Genomic DNA, 18035 nt, shown 5'->3' on the forward strand with positions numbered 1-18035 from the left:
CTGATGCAGGTGACTCCTTCCCCCTGCTATGAGAACAGTTTAGTCTGGGAAAACTCGGCTGGAGTCTGTAATACCTATGTAGACACTCCTAAGGGTGGGGAGGGAAAAGGCACCTTACAAGCAACACAAGAAATAAGAAAACAAGAACTGAAAAATTACCTTCTCTTAAACAAAACTTAAGCTAGAGGCCCAGAAAAATCTGAACTGAAGGTCAAAGAACAGATAGACAACAAACTCATCTAGCAAGAACACCCTAGGTAAGATAAGTGAAAGCAATCTCCAGAATAAACTAATTAAGGTAATTAAATGTCCAGACGCCAGCAAAAAATAACAAATCACACCAGGAAAATTGAAGATATGGCCCAGTCAAAGGAACAAACCAATAGTTCAAATGAGATACAGGAGCTGAAACAACTAATTCAGAATATACGAACAGAAATGGAAAACCTCATCAACAACCAAAGAAATGAATTGAGGGAGGACATGAAGAAGGCAAGCAATGAACAAAAAGAAGAAATGGAAAGTCTGAAAAAACAAATCACAGGATTTATGGGAATGAAAGATACAGTAGAAGACATGAAAAAAACAATGGAAACCTACAATGGTAGATTTCAAGAGACAGGTTAGGATTAGTGAACTGGAGGATGGAACATCTGAAATCTAAAAACAAACAGAAACTATAGGGAAAAGAATGGAAAAATATGAGCAGGGACTCAGGGAATTGAATGATAATATGAAGCGTACAAATATACGTGTTGTGGGTATCCCGGAGGAGAAGAGAAGGGAAAAGGAGGAGAAAAACTAATGGAAGAAATTATCACTGAAAATTTCCCAACTCTTATGAAAGACCTAAAATTACAGATCCAAGAAGTGCAGCGCACCCCAAAGAGAATAGATCCAAATAGACATTCTCCAAGACATTTACTAGTCAGAATGTCAGAGGTCAAAGAGAAAGAGAGAATCTTGAAAGCAGCAAGAGAAAAGCAATCCATCACATACAAGGGAAACCCAATAAGACTATGTGTAGATTTCAAGCAGAAACCATGGACGCGAGAAGACAGTGGGATGATATATTTAAATTACTAAAAGAGAAAAACTGCCAACCAAGAATTCTATATCCAGCAAAATTGTCCTTCAAAAATGAGGGAGAAATAAAACATTTTCAGACAAAAAGTCACTGAGAGAATTTGTGACCAAGAGACCAGCTCTGCAAGAAATACTAAAGGCAGCACTAGAGACAGATATGAAAAGACAGAAGAGAGGTGTGTGGAAAAGAGTGCAGAAAGAAGGAAAATTGGATATGATATATATAATACAAAAGGCAAAATGGTAGAGGAAAGCACTACCCAAACAGTAATAACCCTAAATGTTAATGGACTGAACTCCCCAATCAAAAGACATAGACTGGCAGAATTGATTGAAAAACAGGATCCTTCTATATGCTGTCTACAGGAAACACATCTTAGACCCAAAGATAAACATAGGTTGAAAGGGAAAGGTTAGGAAAAGATATTTCATGCAAATAACAACCAGAAAAGAGCAGGAGTAGCTAATCTAATATCCAACAAATTAGACTTCAAATGTAAAACATTTAAAAGAAACAAAGAAGGATACTATCTACTAATAAAAGGAACAATTAAACAAGAAGACATAACAATCATAAATATTTATGCACCGAACCAGAATGCCCCAAAATACATGAGGCAAACACTGCAAATATTTCAAAGGGAAATAGACGCATCTGCTATAATAGTTGGAGACTTCAATTCGCCACTCTCATCAATGGACAGAACATATAGACAGAGGATCAATAAAGAAACAGAGAATTTGAATATTACAATGAATGAGCTAGACTTCACAGGCATAGGACATTACACCCCACAACAGCAGGATACACCTTTTTATCAAGTGCTCATGGATCATTCTCAAAGATAGACCATATGCTGGGTCACAAAGCAAGTCTCAACAAATTTAAAAAGATTGAAATCATACACAACACTTTCTCAGATCATAAAGGAATGAAGTTGGAAATTAATAATAGGCAGAGTGCCAGAAAATTCACAAATATGTGGAAGCCCAACAACACACTCTTAAACAACCAGTGGGTCAAGGAAGAAATTACAAGAGAAATTAGTAAGTATCTCGAGGTGAATGAAAATGAAAACACAACATATCAAAACTTATCGGACGCAGCAAAGGAAGTGCTAAGAGGGAAATTTATTGCCCTGAATGCCTATATCAAAAAAGAAGGAAGGGCAAAAATTCGGGAATTAACTGTCCACTTGGAAAAACTGGAGAAAGAACAGCAAACCAAACCCAAAGCAAGGAAAAGGAAAGAAATAACAAAGATTAGAGCAGAAATAAATGAAATTGAGAACACAAAAACAATAGAGAAAATCAATAAGACCAGAGTTGGTTCAATGAGAAAATCAATAAGATTGATGGGCCCTTAACAAGATTGACAAAAAGAAGAGAAAGGATGCAAATAAATCAGATCAGAAATGGAAGAGGAGACATAACCACTGACCCCACAGAAATAAAGGAGGTAATAACAGAATACTATGGACAACTTTATGCTAATAAATACAACAATGTAGATGTAAAAAGACAGCCTACACAATGGGAGACAATATTTGAAATTGACATGTCAGATAAAGGTCTGGTATCCAGAATTTATAAAGAGATTGTTCAACTCAACAACAAAAAGACAGCCTATCCAATCACAATGGGAAAAATGCTTGAACAGATATTTCTCAGAAGAGGAAATACTAATGGCCAAAAGGCACATGAGATGCTCAATGTCCCTGGCCATTAGAGAAATGCCAATCAAAACCACAAGGAGATATCATCTCATACCCACCAGAATGGCCATTATCAACAAAACAGAAAATGACAAGTGCTGGAGAGGATGCGGAGAAATAGGCACACTTATTCACTGTTGGTGGGAATGTCAAATGGTGCAACCACTGTGGAAGGCAGTTTGGCGGTTTCTCAGAAAGATGAAAATAGAATTGCCATATGACCCAGCAGTACCATTGCTAGGTATCTACTCAGAGGACTTAAGGGCAAAGACATAAACGGACATTTGCGCACCAATGTTTATTGCAGCATTATTTACAATTGCAAGGAGATGGAAACAGCCAAAATGTCCATCAACAGATGAGTGGCTAAACCAACTGTGGTATATACATACAGTGGAATATTATGCAGCTCTAAGACAGAATAAACTTATGAAGTATGTAACAACATGGATGGACCTAGAAAATGTTATGCTGAGTGAGTCCAGCCAAAAACTAAAGGACAAATACTGTATGGTCTCACTGATATGAACTGACATTAGTGAATAAACTTGGAATATGTCGTTCGTAACGGAGACCATCAGGACACAGAAATAGGGTAAGATAAGGGGTAATTGGAGCTGAAGGGATACAGATTGTGCAACAGGACTGGATACAAAAACTCAGAAATGGACAGCACAATACTACCTAAATGTAATGTAATTATGTTAAAACACTGAATGAAGCTGCATGTGAGAATGATAGAGGGAGGAGGGCTGGGGACATAAATGATATCAGAAAGAAAGATAGATATTAAAGATCGAGATAGTATAATCTAGGAATGCCTAGAGTGTACAATAGTAGTGAAATGTATAATGTAAAAATTTTAAAAATGTTTTGGTATGAGGAAGAACAAAGGAATGTTATTATTGCAGGGTGCTGAAAATAGATGATAATTAATACTTTAAAATGCCACCTTATGTGTGAAACCAAAGCAAAAAATGTTTATTTGTTGCAAAATTTAGATTTTGACTAGAGCATTTTCTAATATAACTCATGTAGATAGTTTGATTGAATGTCATAAGTACTCAGAATCTCAGGTAGCACATCAGATTTTGTTGGTTTGTCCAGAGTGATCCCCCAATGAATCCCAGAATGAGTTTATCAGTGACTGGAAAAGTATCTGCAAGCCCCCTTCGGGAAATGGTGAGAGTGGGGAGAAATTCAACTTCCCTAAGTTGAATACTTGATATTCTCTCAAGCAGTGTGGACAACCAAAGCTATAGGCTGTGCCCCTAGTCTTGGGGTTTGTTCACATGAAACTTAACCCCACAAAGGATAGGTCAAGTCTACTTAAAATTTAGACCTAAGAGTCACCCCCAAGAGTAGACTCACTCAGCATAATGTTCTCTAGGTCCATCCATGTTATTACATGCTTCATAAGTTTATTCTGTCTTAAAGCTGCATAGTATTCCATCGTACGTATATACCACAGTTTGTTTAGCCACTCATCTGTTGATGGACATTTTGGCTTTTTCCATCTCTTTGCAATTGTAAATAATACTGCTATGAACATTGGTGTGCAAATGTCCGTTTGTGTCTTTGCCCTTAAGTCCTTTGAGTAGATACCTAGCAATGGTATTGCTGGGTCGTATGGCAATTCTATATTCAGTTTTTTGAGGAACTGCCAAACTGCCTTCCACAGTGGTTTCACCATATGACATTCCCACCAACAGTGGATAAGTGTGCCTCTTTCTCCGCATCCTCTCCAGCACTTGTCATTTTCTGTTTTGTTGATAATGGTCATTCTGGTGGGTGTGAGATGATATCTTCTTGTGGTTTTGATTTGCATTTCTCTAATGGCCAGGGACATTGAGCATCTCTTCCTGTGCATTTTGGCCATTTGTATTTCCTCTTCTGGTAGGTGTCTGTTCAAGTCTTTTTCCCAGTTTGTAATTGGGTTGGCTGTCTTTTTGTTGTTGAGTTGAACAATCTCTTAATAAATTCTGGATACTCGACCTTTATCTGATATGTCGTTCCAAATATTGTCTCCCATTGTGTATGCTGTCTTTCTACTTTCTTGATGAAGTTCTTTGATGCACAAAAGTGTTTAATTTTGAGGAGCTCCCATTTCTTTCTTTCTTTCTTCAGTGCTCTTGCTTTAGGTTTAAGGTCCATAAAACCACCTCCAATTGTAAGATTCATAAGATATCTCCCTGCATTTTCCTCTGACTGTTTTATGGTGTTAGACCTAATGTTTAGATCTTTGATCCATTTTGAGTTAACTTTTGTATAGGATGTGAGATACGGGTCCTCTTTCCTTCTTTTGCATATGGATATCCAGTTCTCGAGGCACCATTTATTGAGGAGACTGTTCTGTCCCAGGTTAGTTGGGTAGACTGCTTTACAAAGATCAAATGTCCATAGAGGAGAGGGTCTATATCTGAGCACTCTATTCGATTCCATTGGTTGATATATCTATCTTTATGCCAATACCAAGCTGTTTTGACCACTGTGGCTTCATAATATGCCTTAAAGTCTGGCAGCGTGAGACCTCCAGCTTCGTTTTTTTTCCTCAAGATACTTTTAGCAATTTGGGGCACCCTGCCCTTCCACATAAATTTGCTTATTGGTTTTCCCGTTTCTGAAAAATAAGTTGTTGGGATTTTGATTGGTATTTCCTTGAATCTGTAAATCAATTTAGGTAGGAATGACATCTTAATTATATTTAGTCTTCCAATCCATGAACACGGTATGCCCTTCCATCTATTTAGGTCTTCTGTGATTTCTTTTAACAGTTTTTTTGTAGTTTTCTTTGCATAGGTTTTTTGTCTCTTTAGTTAAATTTATTCCTAGGTATTTTATTGTTTTAGTTGCAATTGTAAATGGAATTCGTTTCTTGATTTCCCCCTCAGCTTGTTCATTGCTAGTGTATAGAAATGCTGCAGATTTTTGAATGTTGATCTTGTAACCTGCTACTTTGCTGTACTCGTTTATTAGCTCTAGTAGTTTTGTTGTGAATTTTTCCAGGTTTTTGACATATACTATTATATCGTCTGCAAACAGTGATAGTTTTACTTCTTCCTTTCCAATTTTGATGCCTTGTATTTCTTTTTCTTGTCCAATTGCTCTGGCTAGAACCTCCAACAGAATGTTGAATAATAGTGGTGATAATGGACATCCTTGTCTTGTTCCTGATCTTAGGGGGAAAGTTTTCAATTTTTCCCCATTGAGGATGATATTAGCTGTGGGTTTTTCATATATTCCCTCTATCGTTTTAAGGAAGTTCCCTTGTATTCCTACCTTTTGAAGTGTTTTCAACAGGAAAGGATGTTGAATCTTGTCAGATGCCTTCTCTGCATCAATTGAGATGATCATGTGATTTTTCTGCTTTGATTTGTTGATATGGTGTATTACATTAATTGATTTTCGTATGTTTAACCATCTTTCCATACCTGGGATGAATCCTACTTGGTCATGATGTATAATTCTTTTAATGTGTTGTTGGATTCTATTTGCTAGAATTTTGTTGAGGATTTTTGCATCTATATTCGTTAGAGAGATTGGTCTGTAGTTTTCTCTTTTTTGTAATATCTTTGCCTGGTTTTGGTATGAGGGTGATATTGGCTTCATAGAATGAATTAGGTAGTTTTCCCTCCACTTCGATTTTTTTGAAGAGTTTGAGGAGAGTTGGTACTAATTCTTCCTGGAATGTTTGGTAGAATTCACACGTGAAGCCGTCTGGTCCTGGAATTTTCTTTTTGGGAAGCTTTTGAATGACTGGTTCAATTTCTTTACTTGTGATTGGTTTGTTGAAGTCATCTATTTCTTCTTGAGTCAAAGTTGTTTGTTCATGCCTTTCCAGGAATCTGTCCATTTCATATAAATTGTTGTATTTATTAGCGTAAAGTTGTTCATAGTATCCTGTTATTACCTCCTTTATTTCTGTGGGGTCAGTGGTTATGTCTCCTCTTCCATTTCTGATCTTATTTATTTGCGTCCTCTCTCTTCTTCTTTTTGTCAATCTTACTATGGTCCCATCAATCTTATTGATTTTCTCATTGAACCAAGTTCTGGTCTTATTGATTTTCTCTATTGTTTTCATGTTTTCAATTTCATTCGTTTCTGCTCTAATCTTTGTTATTTCTTTCCTTTTGCTTGCTTTGGGGTTGGTTTGGTGTTCTTTCTCCATTTCTTCCAAGTGGACAGTTTATTCCTTAATTTTTGCCTTTTCTTCTGTTCTGATATAGGCATTTAGGGCAATAATTTTTCCTCTTAGCACTGCCTTTGCTGCATCCCATAGGTTTTGATATGTTGTTTTTTGTTTACATTCCCCTTGAGATATTTACTAATTTCTCTTGCAATTTCTTCCTTGACCCACTTGTTGTTTAAGATTGTCTTGTTGAGCCTCCACATATTTGTGAATTTTCTGGCTCTCTGCCTATTATTGATTTCCAACTTCATTCCTTTATGATCCGAGAAAGTTTTGTGTATGATTTTAATCTTTTTAAATTTGTTAAGACTTGTTTTGTGACCCAGCATATGGTCTATCTTTGAGAATGATCCATGAGCACTTGATAAAAAGGTGTATCCTGCTGTTGTGGGATGTAATGTCCTATAAATGTCTGTTAAGTCTTGCTCATTTATTGTAATATTCAAATTCTTTGTTTCTTTTTTGATCCTCTGTCTATATGTTCTGTCCATTGATGAGAGTAGTGAATTAAAGTCTCCAGCTATTATGGTATAGGTGTCTATTTCCCTTTTCAGGGTTTGCAGTGTATTACTAACGTATTTTGGGGCATTCTGGTTCAGTGCATAAATATTTATAATTGTTATGTCTTCTTGTTTATTTGTTCCTTTAATTAGTAGGTAGTTTCCTTCTTCGTCTCTTTTAAGTGTTTTACATTTGAAGTGTAATTTGTTGGGTATTAGTATAGCTATTCCTGCTCTTTTCTGGTTGTTATTTGCATGAAATATATTTTCCCAACCTTTCACTTTCAACCTATGTTTATCTTTGGGTCTAAGATGTGTTTCCTGTAGACAGCGTATAGAAGGATCCTGTTTTTTAATCCATTCTGCCAGTCTATGTCTTTTGATTGGGAAATTCAGTTCATTAACATTTAGTGTTATTAGTGTTTGGATATTATTTTCCTTTACCATTTTGCCTTTTGTATTATATATATCATATCCAATTTTCCTTCTTTCTACACTCTTCTCCATACCTCTCTCTTCTGTCTTTTCGTATCTGACTCTAGTGCTCCCTTTAGTATTTCTTGCAGAGCTGGTCTCTTGGTCACAAATTTTCTCAGTGACTTTTTGTCTGAAAATATTTTAATTTCTCCCTCATTTTTGAAGGACAATTCTGCTGGATATACAATTCTTGGTTGGCAGTTTTTCTCTTTTAGTAATTTAAATATATCATCCCACTGTCTTCTAGCTTCCATGGTTTCTGCTGAGAAATCTACACATAGTCTTATTGTGTTTCCCTTGTATGTGATGGATTGTTTTTCTCTTGCTGCTTTCAAAATTCTCTCTTTCTCTTTGACCTCTGACATTCTAACTAGTAAATGTCTTGGAGAATGCCTATTTGGGTCTATTCTCTTTGGGTTGCGCTACACTTCTTGGATCTGCAATTTCAGGTCTTTCATAAGAGTTGGGAAATTTTCAGTGATAATTTCTTCTATTAGTTTTTCTCCTCCTTTTCCCTTCTCTTCTCCTTCCGGGACACCCACAACACATATATTTGTGTGCTTCATATTATCATTCAGTTCCCTGATCCCCTGCTCAAATTTTTCCATTCTTTTCCCTATAGTTTCTGTTTCTTTTTGGAATTCAGATGTTCCATCCTCCACTTCACTAATTCTAGCTTCTGTCTCTTTAAATCTACCATTGTATGTATCAATTGTTTTTTCCATCTTTTCTACTTTGTCCTTCAATCCCATAAGTTCTGTGATTTGTTTTTCAGACTTTCTATTTCTTCTTTTTGTTCAGCCCATGTCTTCTTCATGTCCTCCCTCAATTTATTGATTTGGTTTTTGAAGAAGTTTTCCATTTCTGTTCGTATGTTCAGAATTAGTTGTCTCAGCTCTTGTATCTCATTTGAACTATTGGTTTGTTCATTTGACTGGGCCATATGTTTAATTTTCCTAGCGTCATACGTTATTTTCTGCTTGCATCTGGGCATTTAATCAGATTTCCCTTGTTGTGGGACCCAGCAGGTTGAAAGATTTTTCTGTGAATTCTCTGGGCTCTGTTTTTCTTTTCCTGCCCAGTATGTGGTGCTTGTGGTGCTTGTCTCTCTGCAGGTCCCACCAGTAAAAGATCTGTGGCTCCTTTAACTTTGGAAAACTCTCGCTGTGGGGGAGGGTCGCCAGCCGAAGCGGCTTGGGGGAGTGCCTATCCGAATCTCCCAGCTGGCCCGGGAATCTGCGCATGGGGGGGGGCGCCAGCCTCTGCGACTTGGGTGGAGTGCCGATTCGAATCTCCCAGCCGGCCCTGGAATCCACGCATGGTGGAGGGGGCGCCGACCTCCGCCCCTTGGGGGAGTGTCAATCCAACGTTCCCAGCCGGATCGGGAAGCCAAGCGTGGCGGGGTACACCGACCGCCGCGGCTTTGGGTACCTCCGATCCAATTCTCCCAGCCGGCCCGGGAGGCCATGCGTGGGGGGGGGGGGGCGCCAGCTGCCGCGGCTTCAGGGGACCTCCTGTCCAATTCTCCCAGCCGACCCGGGAAGGAGGGAGAGAGTGACTCCGGCCACCAGCCGCCCCGGGGAAGCGTGCGCCCCTCGGGGATCTCACCGCAGCAGATTCCCCCAGCCGGTTAAGCCATTCCAGAATGGGTTACGCTGTCTTTTTGGTCTGTGTCATGGCTCCGGGAGCTGTTCTGTACTGTTTCTATTTCATTAGTAGGTGTTCTACAGGAGGAACTAAGACCCATGCATCTTACTAAGCCGCCATTTTCTCCGGAAGTCTTCTGCATTTGTTTTATTTTGGTTCAGGATGTTGTATATATGCAGTACAAACACCTTTTCCAGAGCTATGATCACCGTCCCCATCTTCAGTCCATCGCGGCTGCCTGTTAATTTTTTTTAATTAATAAAAAAAAGTGATACAAGTTTCCTAACAACATGGTTCAAATTTCACTTACCACAGTATATTAACTCTGAGTAATTGCATAAAATACAAACTTCATTACTAACTCTTCAATCAACAAATCTCTAAGTAAATGTTGGAAATTGAATTATGCCCCTCACAAAAGTCATGTTCAAGTCCAAACCTCTGTCCTGTGGGTGTGAACCCATTCATAAATAGGAGCTTTGAACCTGTTATTAAAGGTGTGCCCAAACTGAAGGTGTGCCTTGATCTAGTTTGGCTGAGATCCTCATAAGAAAAGGAAATTGGAAATAGAAAGAGAAACCCCAGGGAACAGCCAGAAGCTGGAAGTTAGTGGAATCCAGAAGAGAAAGGAGAAGACACTACTATGTGCATTACCATGTAACAGGTGCCATGTAACTAAGACTCCCCAAAGATTGCAACCAGCCAGATTATATCAACCAAGATATAGAAGCAAGTCTTCTAGCCTCTGAAACCAGGAGCCAATAAATCCTGTTGTTAAGCCAACTCATTGTATGGTATTTGCTTTATCAACTGGGAAGCTTTAATTGTAAATAACACAAGAACATCATAGTGAATGGCCAATCACATCTCTCCTTTCAAAGTCTGTCAGTGATTGGACACTGTACATCTGTTGTTCACCTTATTCCCAGACATCAAAAATGTGGTTGTTGCCTTCTTGTCTCACAGTGATGAACTCACATGCCTCTTTTTTGGGGGGGGGGGGGGCGGGGTGCATGATCTGGGAGTCAAACCCTGGTCTCCAGCCTGAAAGGCAGGTGTTCTAAACTCTGAACTACCCATCACATGACATTTTATAAAAATGGATAAACAAAAGAGGGATTGGCGAGCAAAGACAAAGTGCAGCAAAGAAAAAGTGCACATTCTGGAAATGAAATTTGGCCAAATGTGAATGGAGTTACAGAAGAAATAACTGTTTCTATGAATGTTGATCTTTCCACTGTTCTAATAACTCAAAATATGCAGCCAGTGATACTTAGTGAAGGTGAACTTACTGACATTAATGAGATGAATGGATGTAACTAAAAGAATGAAGTTGTCCCAGAGAAAGTGACACCAGCAAAACATTTCACATTAAATACATTCTTGGAGGTATAATTGAGAGCACAGAGGATTCAATGTTAAAAGGAGTATGAAAATTCCTCAAGAAATAGAGCATGTACTTATATTGTATTATAAGTTATACGAAGAGAAGAATGCAAGAATTGTTCAACTACATTGTTTTTTAACATCAGTGTCATACATTTTATAATACACTCACATTTATACACGAATTTCATGTTTACAAGTACAAAAGGCAAAGAACCACAAAGAATCTAAAGAACTACGTTCAGTAGTTAAAACTGTTGTCCCCGTTCCCCATTTTCTCAATCCAGAAGAAACCTGCAAATGCCATCCTGTATATGGACTTCACTTTTAGAAGTTTGAGACTATGTGTAGTTTTGCCCATGTATTGGTTTCCACAGAACTGAACTGAGACTCCATTACGTTCCAGACCAAATTGGCCAGAAGGAAGTCATCTGTGGCTGTTTGAGTTTCATTGCTGGTGAAAAACAAACTCCTCAGGGTTTGAAAACCAGACTTCATGGTTTGTGTTTCTGTACTATTCAACTGAATTTTGCTTTCTAGAGAAGGTAATTTTTTAGTGGAAGTCCCTTCTATTTGGGTTTCTGTGTCAGATGAATCGTGCTTATGGAAAAGCTGGAGTGTTTCACAATGCTGCCCAGAGCAGATGAGGGCTACTGTTTCAAAACAAGTTTGTTTGTCTGTATATCACATATTTCAAGGCTCCAGAAGTTTGCAATTCCCCTACAACTATAGGACTGAGCAGAGGTGTCTGCAACTAAAAAATCAGTTTGGGTCTTTATGTCCAGGGATTCCAAGACTGGTTCAGTGTTCATATTGCTGAGTTCATGCTCTTACATTTGAGTTTGGAAATTTGAGCCTGAAAAGAACTCTTCGTTATCAAAATCTATTCCGGGATCTGGGTTGGGACAGATGGCAGCTAGGAGTCAGGTCCAACATTCATGTCAGACAAAAGACTTCAATTATCCAGTGTCTGAACCAGCAGGTTACTTGATAAGATATTTTCTAAATCACTGAATAAATCTGTGGTTTGGGTCTGATTATCTGTCATGTTTTGTGAAGAAAACATACTATTCTGCACACTGAAGTTTGTAATTGCTGCAAATTTCTCAATATCTTGATTTAAAGTCTTAGGGTCACTCTAAGGTAACAAACTATGAGTTATAGTCTCTGCTGCCAAACTTGTTGTTTATAAATTTGTCTGTAGAAATGCTGTATGATGAATGAATATTCTGAAAGATGTCTCCACACATTACTGCTTGGTTCATGGGTCATCTGTGGAACTTTGTACCCCAGTGGTTTGAATTTCTTTGGAGATACCACGTGAATGGAAACAAGCATCTAAAAAAGTATCAGTCTGAGTGGCTATAGATGAAGTTGCTTCAGAACTGGGTAACAGTGCTCGAGTATGAACTCTAATGAGAAGCGAAACTTCAGAACCAAAGATCAAATCAGTTTGAGAACAAGATGGTACAAAGGAATCTGGGGCAGCCCATTGTGCAGAAGGAATGAAGTTTGGTGAGGCCTAAGACAGATTTGTCTGCACATTGATGGAAGAAATGCTGTTCTTCTGACATGTGTTCCCTAGTTGTTATAAAGTAGTAGGTGGATTTTTACCCAAGTTCACTTGAACACCTGTACTTGTTGGCTCAACAGTAATGGGATTCACAATTTTTGAAAGCGGCAGGCTCTCCCTAAGAGAGCAAACTTCTGAATCTAGGCTGAGGATCTGGGTTCCTGTGGACAGGGGGAAGTAAAGGAATGGTGTCTGTGGCAGAGCCCTGATGATCTACACCTACTACCGCAGGCTGGGCTGAGGAGTCGGCCACGGTAGGAACAAAGACAGGCATAGGAGAGAACAGCATAGCAGGCCGTTTAACCGAAGTTTCTTTGGACTTTAGTAAAAGCAATTTCTGAGGATATCTTGGAGGTGGTGTAAGAGTCTGTTTTCTGGAATTACACTAGCAAGAGTCTTCAAAGGAAGTGGCTAGCTTTATTTCTGATGTTTCTAGTTCTTGGGTGTCTGAATTAGAGGTTGATTTATTGAGCAGTGATTCAATGGTCTTTTTTGACATCTTCTGGTTGTTCATAGAATTCTCCATTTTCCTTTTCTTACTGAGTGTATCCCTGTGCGCAGCAGGGATCTCATGGCCAGTTCAGTAGATGTGTGACTGCAAAGCAGTTCTGCTGGCATAAGGACAGACAGATGTACACTGGAAGGTCATGCCACACTCTGTGTCTTTTCAAGTCCCATTCAGTACCATAAGAATTGCTGCACTTACTACATTTATGCTTCTTTGCAGCATACATTTTCATAAAGTGTTGTTTTACAAGAGAGAATTGAGAAAATGGTCTATTGGGGCCTCTAGAGCATCCTTCAGTTGGACAACAGTAGAATTTTGGTAAAGTTTTCAAATCTTACTTATAGTTGGATTTACTATGCTGTCCTGCAGCAGTGACTCTTGACCTGGTACATGTTGAGTTCTGGGCTGTTGGGCAGGATCTTGCGGCAGTCATACGTGGTACACAGGATATTGATGTGCACGGCCTGAGACAACTCATCCTCCCACAACTGGATCAGCACCCAGGTCAGCAGCGCCAGAGCTGTGGGCTGCTGCCTTGCCACTGCGGGCTGTGCTGCAGTCAGCTGTCCCTCAGCCATCCTGGGGGACCTCATGGGCCGAGGTGGTGGCGGCTCCCCTCGCAGCCTCCAGGATGGTCGGGGCTCCCGAGCCCAGAATTGCGAGCCTTGCCTCCACTGCCTCAGACTCTGCTGTGGCTCCTGTACAGCAGCAGGGCCTAGTTCCTGTTCAATGACTTTTGATGAGTGTTTTATGAAAATATACAACACTAATTCTCAGTGTTTCTGTTTCAAATTACAGCATATTAAATAAATGTTAGGTTTACTGCTTTTTATTTTCCTATATTTTTATAACATAACTGCCTATATGTTTCCTATATGTTTATGAAGTGTTATAATTCTTTATTTTAGCAACAAATTTTAAAAGTTCACGGACCAGTTATACTTTTCCTCATTAATTATTAACTTTACATTGTAGACGTTCAGCTTGCATGGCCATTTTGACAGTCCCACAGTAGTGTGGAAAGCAAGGACTGCCTTTATAAAACTTGTATTCATTTTTGTGGCCAATAATTGTACATGTATGTTTTACTTCCATATATATTATGAATCTTTTAATACATTTTTATTATTTTTAATTTATCTAGTCAATCACCTTTAAAGAAATGTAAATATGATAAAAAATAAGCCTGTTATATTTACCCACATATTTACCATCTCATGTGATCTTCATTCCTTTGTATAGATCCAAATTGTATATTTATATTATTTTCCTGAAAACTTCCTTTACCATTTCTTTTAAAAATCTTTTTATTTTTTAAATAGTTTTTAGTACAAAATATAACATATATACAAAAAGCAATAAATTTCAAAGTACATTGTAACAAGTAGTTATGGAACAGATTTCAGAAATTGCCTATACATTTCTTTTAGTGCAATTGTGCTAGTGAAGAATTCCTTTAGCTTTGGTTTGCTGAAAAAGTTTTGATTTCATCTTCTTCTTTGAAGAATATTTTCACTGTATCTAGATTTTTAGTCTGTTACTTTTCAGTGCTTCCAAGATACTATTCTAGTGTCCTGTCACCTGCCCAATTATGATGACATGCCTGCTGTCGTTTTAATGTTTGTTTATTTCTATGTGTCGCAGTTAGATTCATTTGTCAACTTGGCTAGGTGAAGGTGCCTAGTTCTATTAGTGTGGACTGGACGAAGCTCAGACTATTCCTCTTTTTGTATGAGGTCTGGGAATTTTATATGTTACTGCTTCCTAGCAATTTTTAATTCTTAGGACTTCTCTTTCATGACTGTGGTGTTTTATTCTATGCATATACACATTGACTTCAGAGATTCAAGGGGACCTTTATATAGATTTCTGGAGCTCTTTCCCCATATAACTCTTCTCTCTGGAACTCACCACGTAAACTCTAGCTGCATTGATATCCCCAAACTCCAGTCTCTTTCTCCTCAACTCATGAAGATTGCCGGACTCTGTATGAGTTTCTTCTCCCTGTGCTGCTTTCTGAAAACTTCCTTCTGCTAGGACGCCTGGGCAATGGTACACTCACCTTGATTTTTTTCTCTTCTTTCAGGAATCACAACACTGCTTCTTTTTGTCTAATGACCAGGAACTGTTCTTTTAAAAATATTTTTTCCCATTTTCGAGTTAATACAGGGAGAATCACTGTATGTCCTTTTAATCCCTTATAACTGGAAGGTCAATTCCATGAGTATGTCCACCTTTCGTTACACAGTGTGAATAACCTGAAGGCAAGTACTAAGAAGCTGAGCATCATCAGCACTAGCCAGTATCTACTCTAGGTAACTCAGTGAAGACAACAACTGAGAGCTTGGGACCATTCCAAAAAATATTGAACTCAATCTTAGTTCATTGATCTAATGTTTTCTCTATTACTATGACTTTCTTTATAAAGAAAGCACACCTTTATTTAAATTATTTTATGCTCTATTTATGAATTATGACCCTAAATATTTATATTTTTGAATTTCAGTTATCTGTAGAAAGCATTATAATCTTCTGTTGATTTGATTGATACAATAGCATTATAAAAAAATAATGCATTGTGCATTAGGGAATGATAAGCTCTGATATTTTTTTTAAATGGGTCTGTGTACGTCCTCTGTTCTTTTGACAGGTTTTAGAGATTAAGAGTGGTGGTGTAGAGCCAGGTCCAAGCAGATAGGAGGCCTGGGCCTCTGTTGCCACACTCTGGTTGCCTGTTTTCACTCCTCAGTTTGCTTTTAGGCAAAAATTCAGGGTGATAAACATAATCATACAGTTTTTTCTAGCCCCAAACACGATGATTTTTATCATTTGTGCACATGTGTGAAAATTAGAAAAAAAAATTCAAAGCATAATTTATCTCTGAATTGAATATAATTTTTAAAGTAAGTCTTAAGGGCAAGTTTGTGTATAAGTACATATTTTTAAGTTTCAAAATTATAATTTGATAAGTGTGTGGTACAGTGCGTCTATTTACTAAATAAAATTAACTATCAAGTAAGATAAGCTATGTGTATATCTTCCTCCTGCCTCCTGTTCCTTTTAGTTTTAGAGTGTTGGAGTATGTTTTCTCTTACCACTTGTTTTCCTTTTTTCTAACTCTGTTATGGAACTTTTCACTTGCATCCTGTCACCTGTTTGTCCAGATGTCTTTAAAACTGGGCCAAGCCTGTTTGTAATAGGCAGTCTTTTGGAAAAGAGCTTGTAGTTCCTTTGTGTAATTTGGAAATTCCAATTTATACTATTCACTTACACTTTATTTAATCCAACAATTATTTTATCTTTTGCGTGGCATATATTGGTATATTTTGTAAAAAATAAGATCATTTTTAAATTGGCTTCAGTTTTAAACTTGGAAGAAAATAAAATAAAATGCTAAAATTCTACTAGTTAATAAATATTTTTAAACTATTTAAGTTGAAAGATTATATCTGTGACATTTGCTGATCCTAGTCAGAAAGTATAATGTTTCTTTTCTGTTTGTATACATCAGTTTATGCAGTCAATATTACTAGGTACTGCTTTGTGTCAGCTATTTTATTAGCTCTAAGATGAATAATCATTAGCCTTTACCTTCACGTGTTTTCATTTAGCTAAAATCAAGGAGACAAATGATAATCTTTTGTTGATTTGATTGATATAATAGCATTATAAAAAAACTTATGGCACTGTGCATATCTTGGCAATTGAGGGTGTTAAGTGCCAAGTGATATTTCACTGCTTTTGTCAAATTACCTATAAACTAATAGTTATTTCTCAGTATTTTAAAACTATGTGCCTACATGAAAAGTAAGTTTGAACTTCATTTCATTTGCTTATGTCAAAAGCAGAATTTTAAGATGTGATGATCTCCATCCTCATATGTTACTCCCTGGATTATGTACGTTTCATGCCAAAGAGGTGTTTGCAGGTGTAATTAAGGTTACTACATCAGGCGGCCGTAAGGTAGGGAGGTTATCCAGGTGCACCTACCTTAATGATATGAGTGCTTTAAAAAAAGACTGATTGTTTTCAGCTGGTCGCAGACTGACATCAGATAGGACACCAGGGAATTCCATTGTTGGCTTTGAGATGAAACGTGCTATGGGCAAGGATCTGACAGTGTCCTCTAGTTGCAGAGAGTTATCCCCCTGCAGCCGCTAGCCAGAAAGAAAATGGGAATTTCAGTCTTAGAACTACAAGGAACTGAATTCTGTTAACTATCTCAATATAATTGGGAGAGGATTCTCCCACAGAGCTTCTGGAGAAGACCTCAGCCCCACCAACATATTGATAACAGTCTTTTGAGACCCCATGCAGAATAGCTAGTTGAACCTGTTTGGACTTCTGACCAATGGAAATGTGAGATAATAAGTGAGTGTTGTTTTAGGCTGTTAAGTTTGTGGTAATTTGTTATGCAACCATAAAAGATGAATGCAATCTATATCCGTCCTTTAGTGCCCATGTCTTAGATGTGCCTGGAATCTCTCAGTACTGTGATCTGACAATGCTTTTTCTTTATCTCGGGAAAGGAATTGCAACATTTAGCTTATTTTTCCAAGGGGGATCAGAAAGTTTGCTTTTTCAATTTTCCTTCTGGTATTTTTCCCTTAATAGTAACTCATAAAGTAGCTTGTGTTTCACATTTGTATTTTCTTTGATGGCGAAGTGAAGTCAATATGTGTATTGTAAAAATGTGAAACATTTATTTTTTCCCAGTAGCATTTTAGTGATTGTATAAATTATGTCTATTAAATTATTATATCTTGTATTTTATCATTTTTATTTGCAATATTTATATTTCTTTAAGATTGAAAGAGTTATTTAAATGCATTTCAAGAAATGATTTCAATTGCTTGTACCATTTTTAATGCTCAAAGCAATATTTATTTACTGACTTAACACCTGCAAATTGTTATTGTTTCAAAGGTGTATTTTTGGGAGATGATTGAAATTT

General features: G+C 37.6%; 1 protein-coding gene and 1 pseudogene across 10 annotated transcripts in view; one reads left to right on the forward strand and one right to left on the reverse strand.

The window, feature by feature from the left end:
* The window catches only part of ULK4 (unc-51 like kinase 4), a 749242-nt gene that overhangs the window by 407496 nt on the left and 323711 nt on the right, over positions 1-18035 (forward strand). The window lies entirely within an intron of this gene.
* Positions 11328-13488, reverse strand: LOC143657964 (ATM interactor pseudogene; annotated as a pseudogene).

This window comes from Tamandua tetradactyla, chromosome 15 (genome assembly GCF_023851605.1).
Source record: "Tamandua tetradactyla isolate mTamTet1 chromosome 15, mTamTet1.pri, whole genome shotgun sequence".
Taxonomy (NCBI): Eukaryota; Metazoa; Chordata; class Mammalia; order Pilosa; family Myrmecophagidae; genus Tamandua; species Tamandua tetradactyla.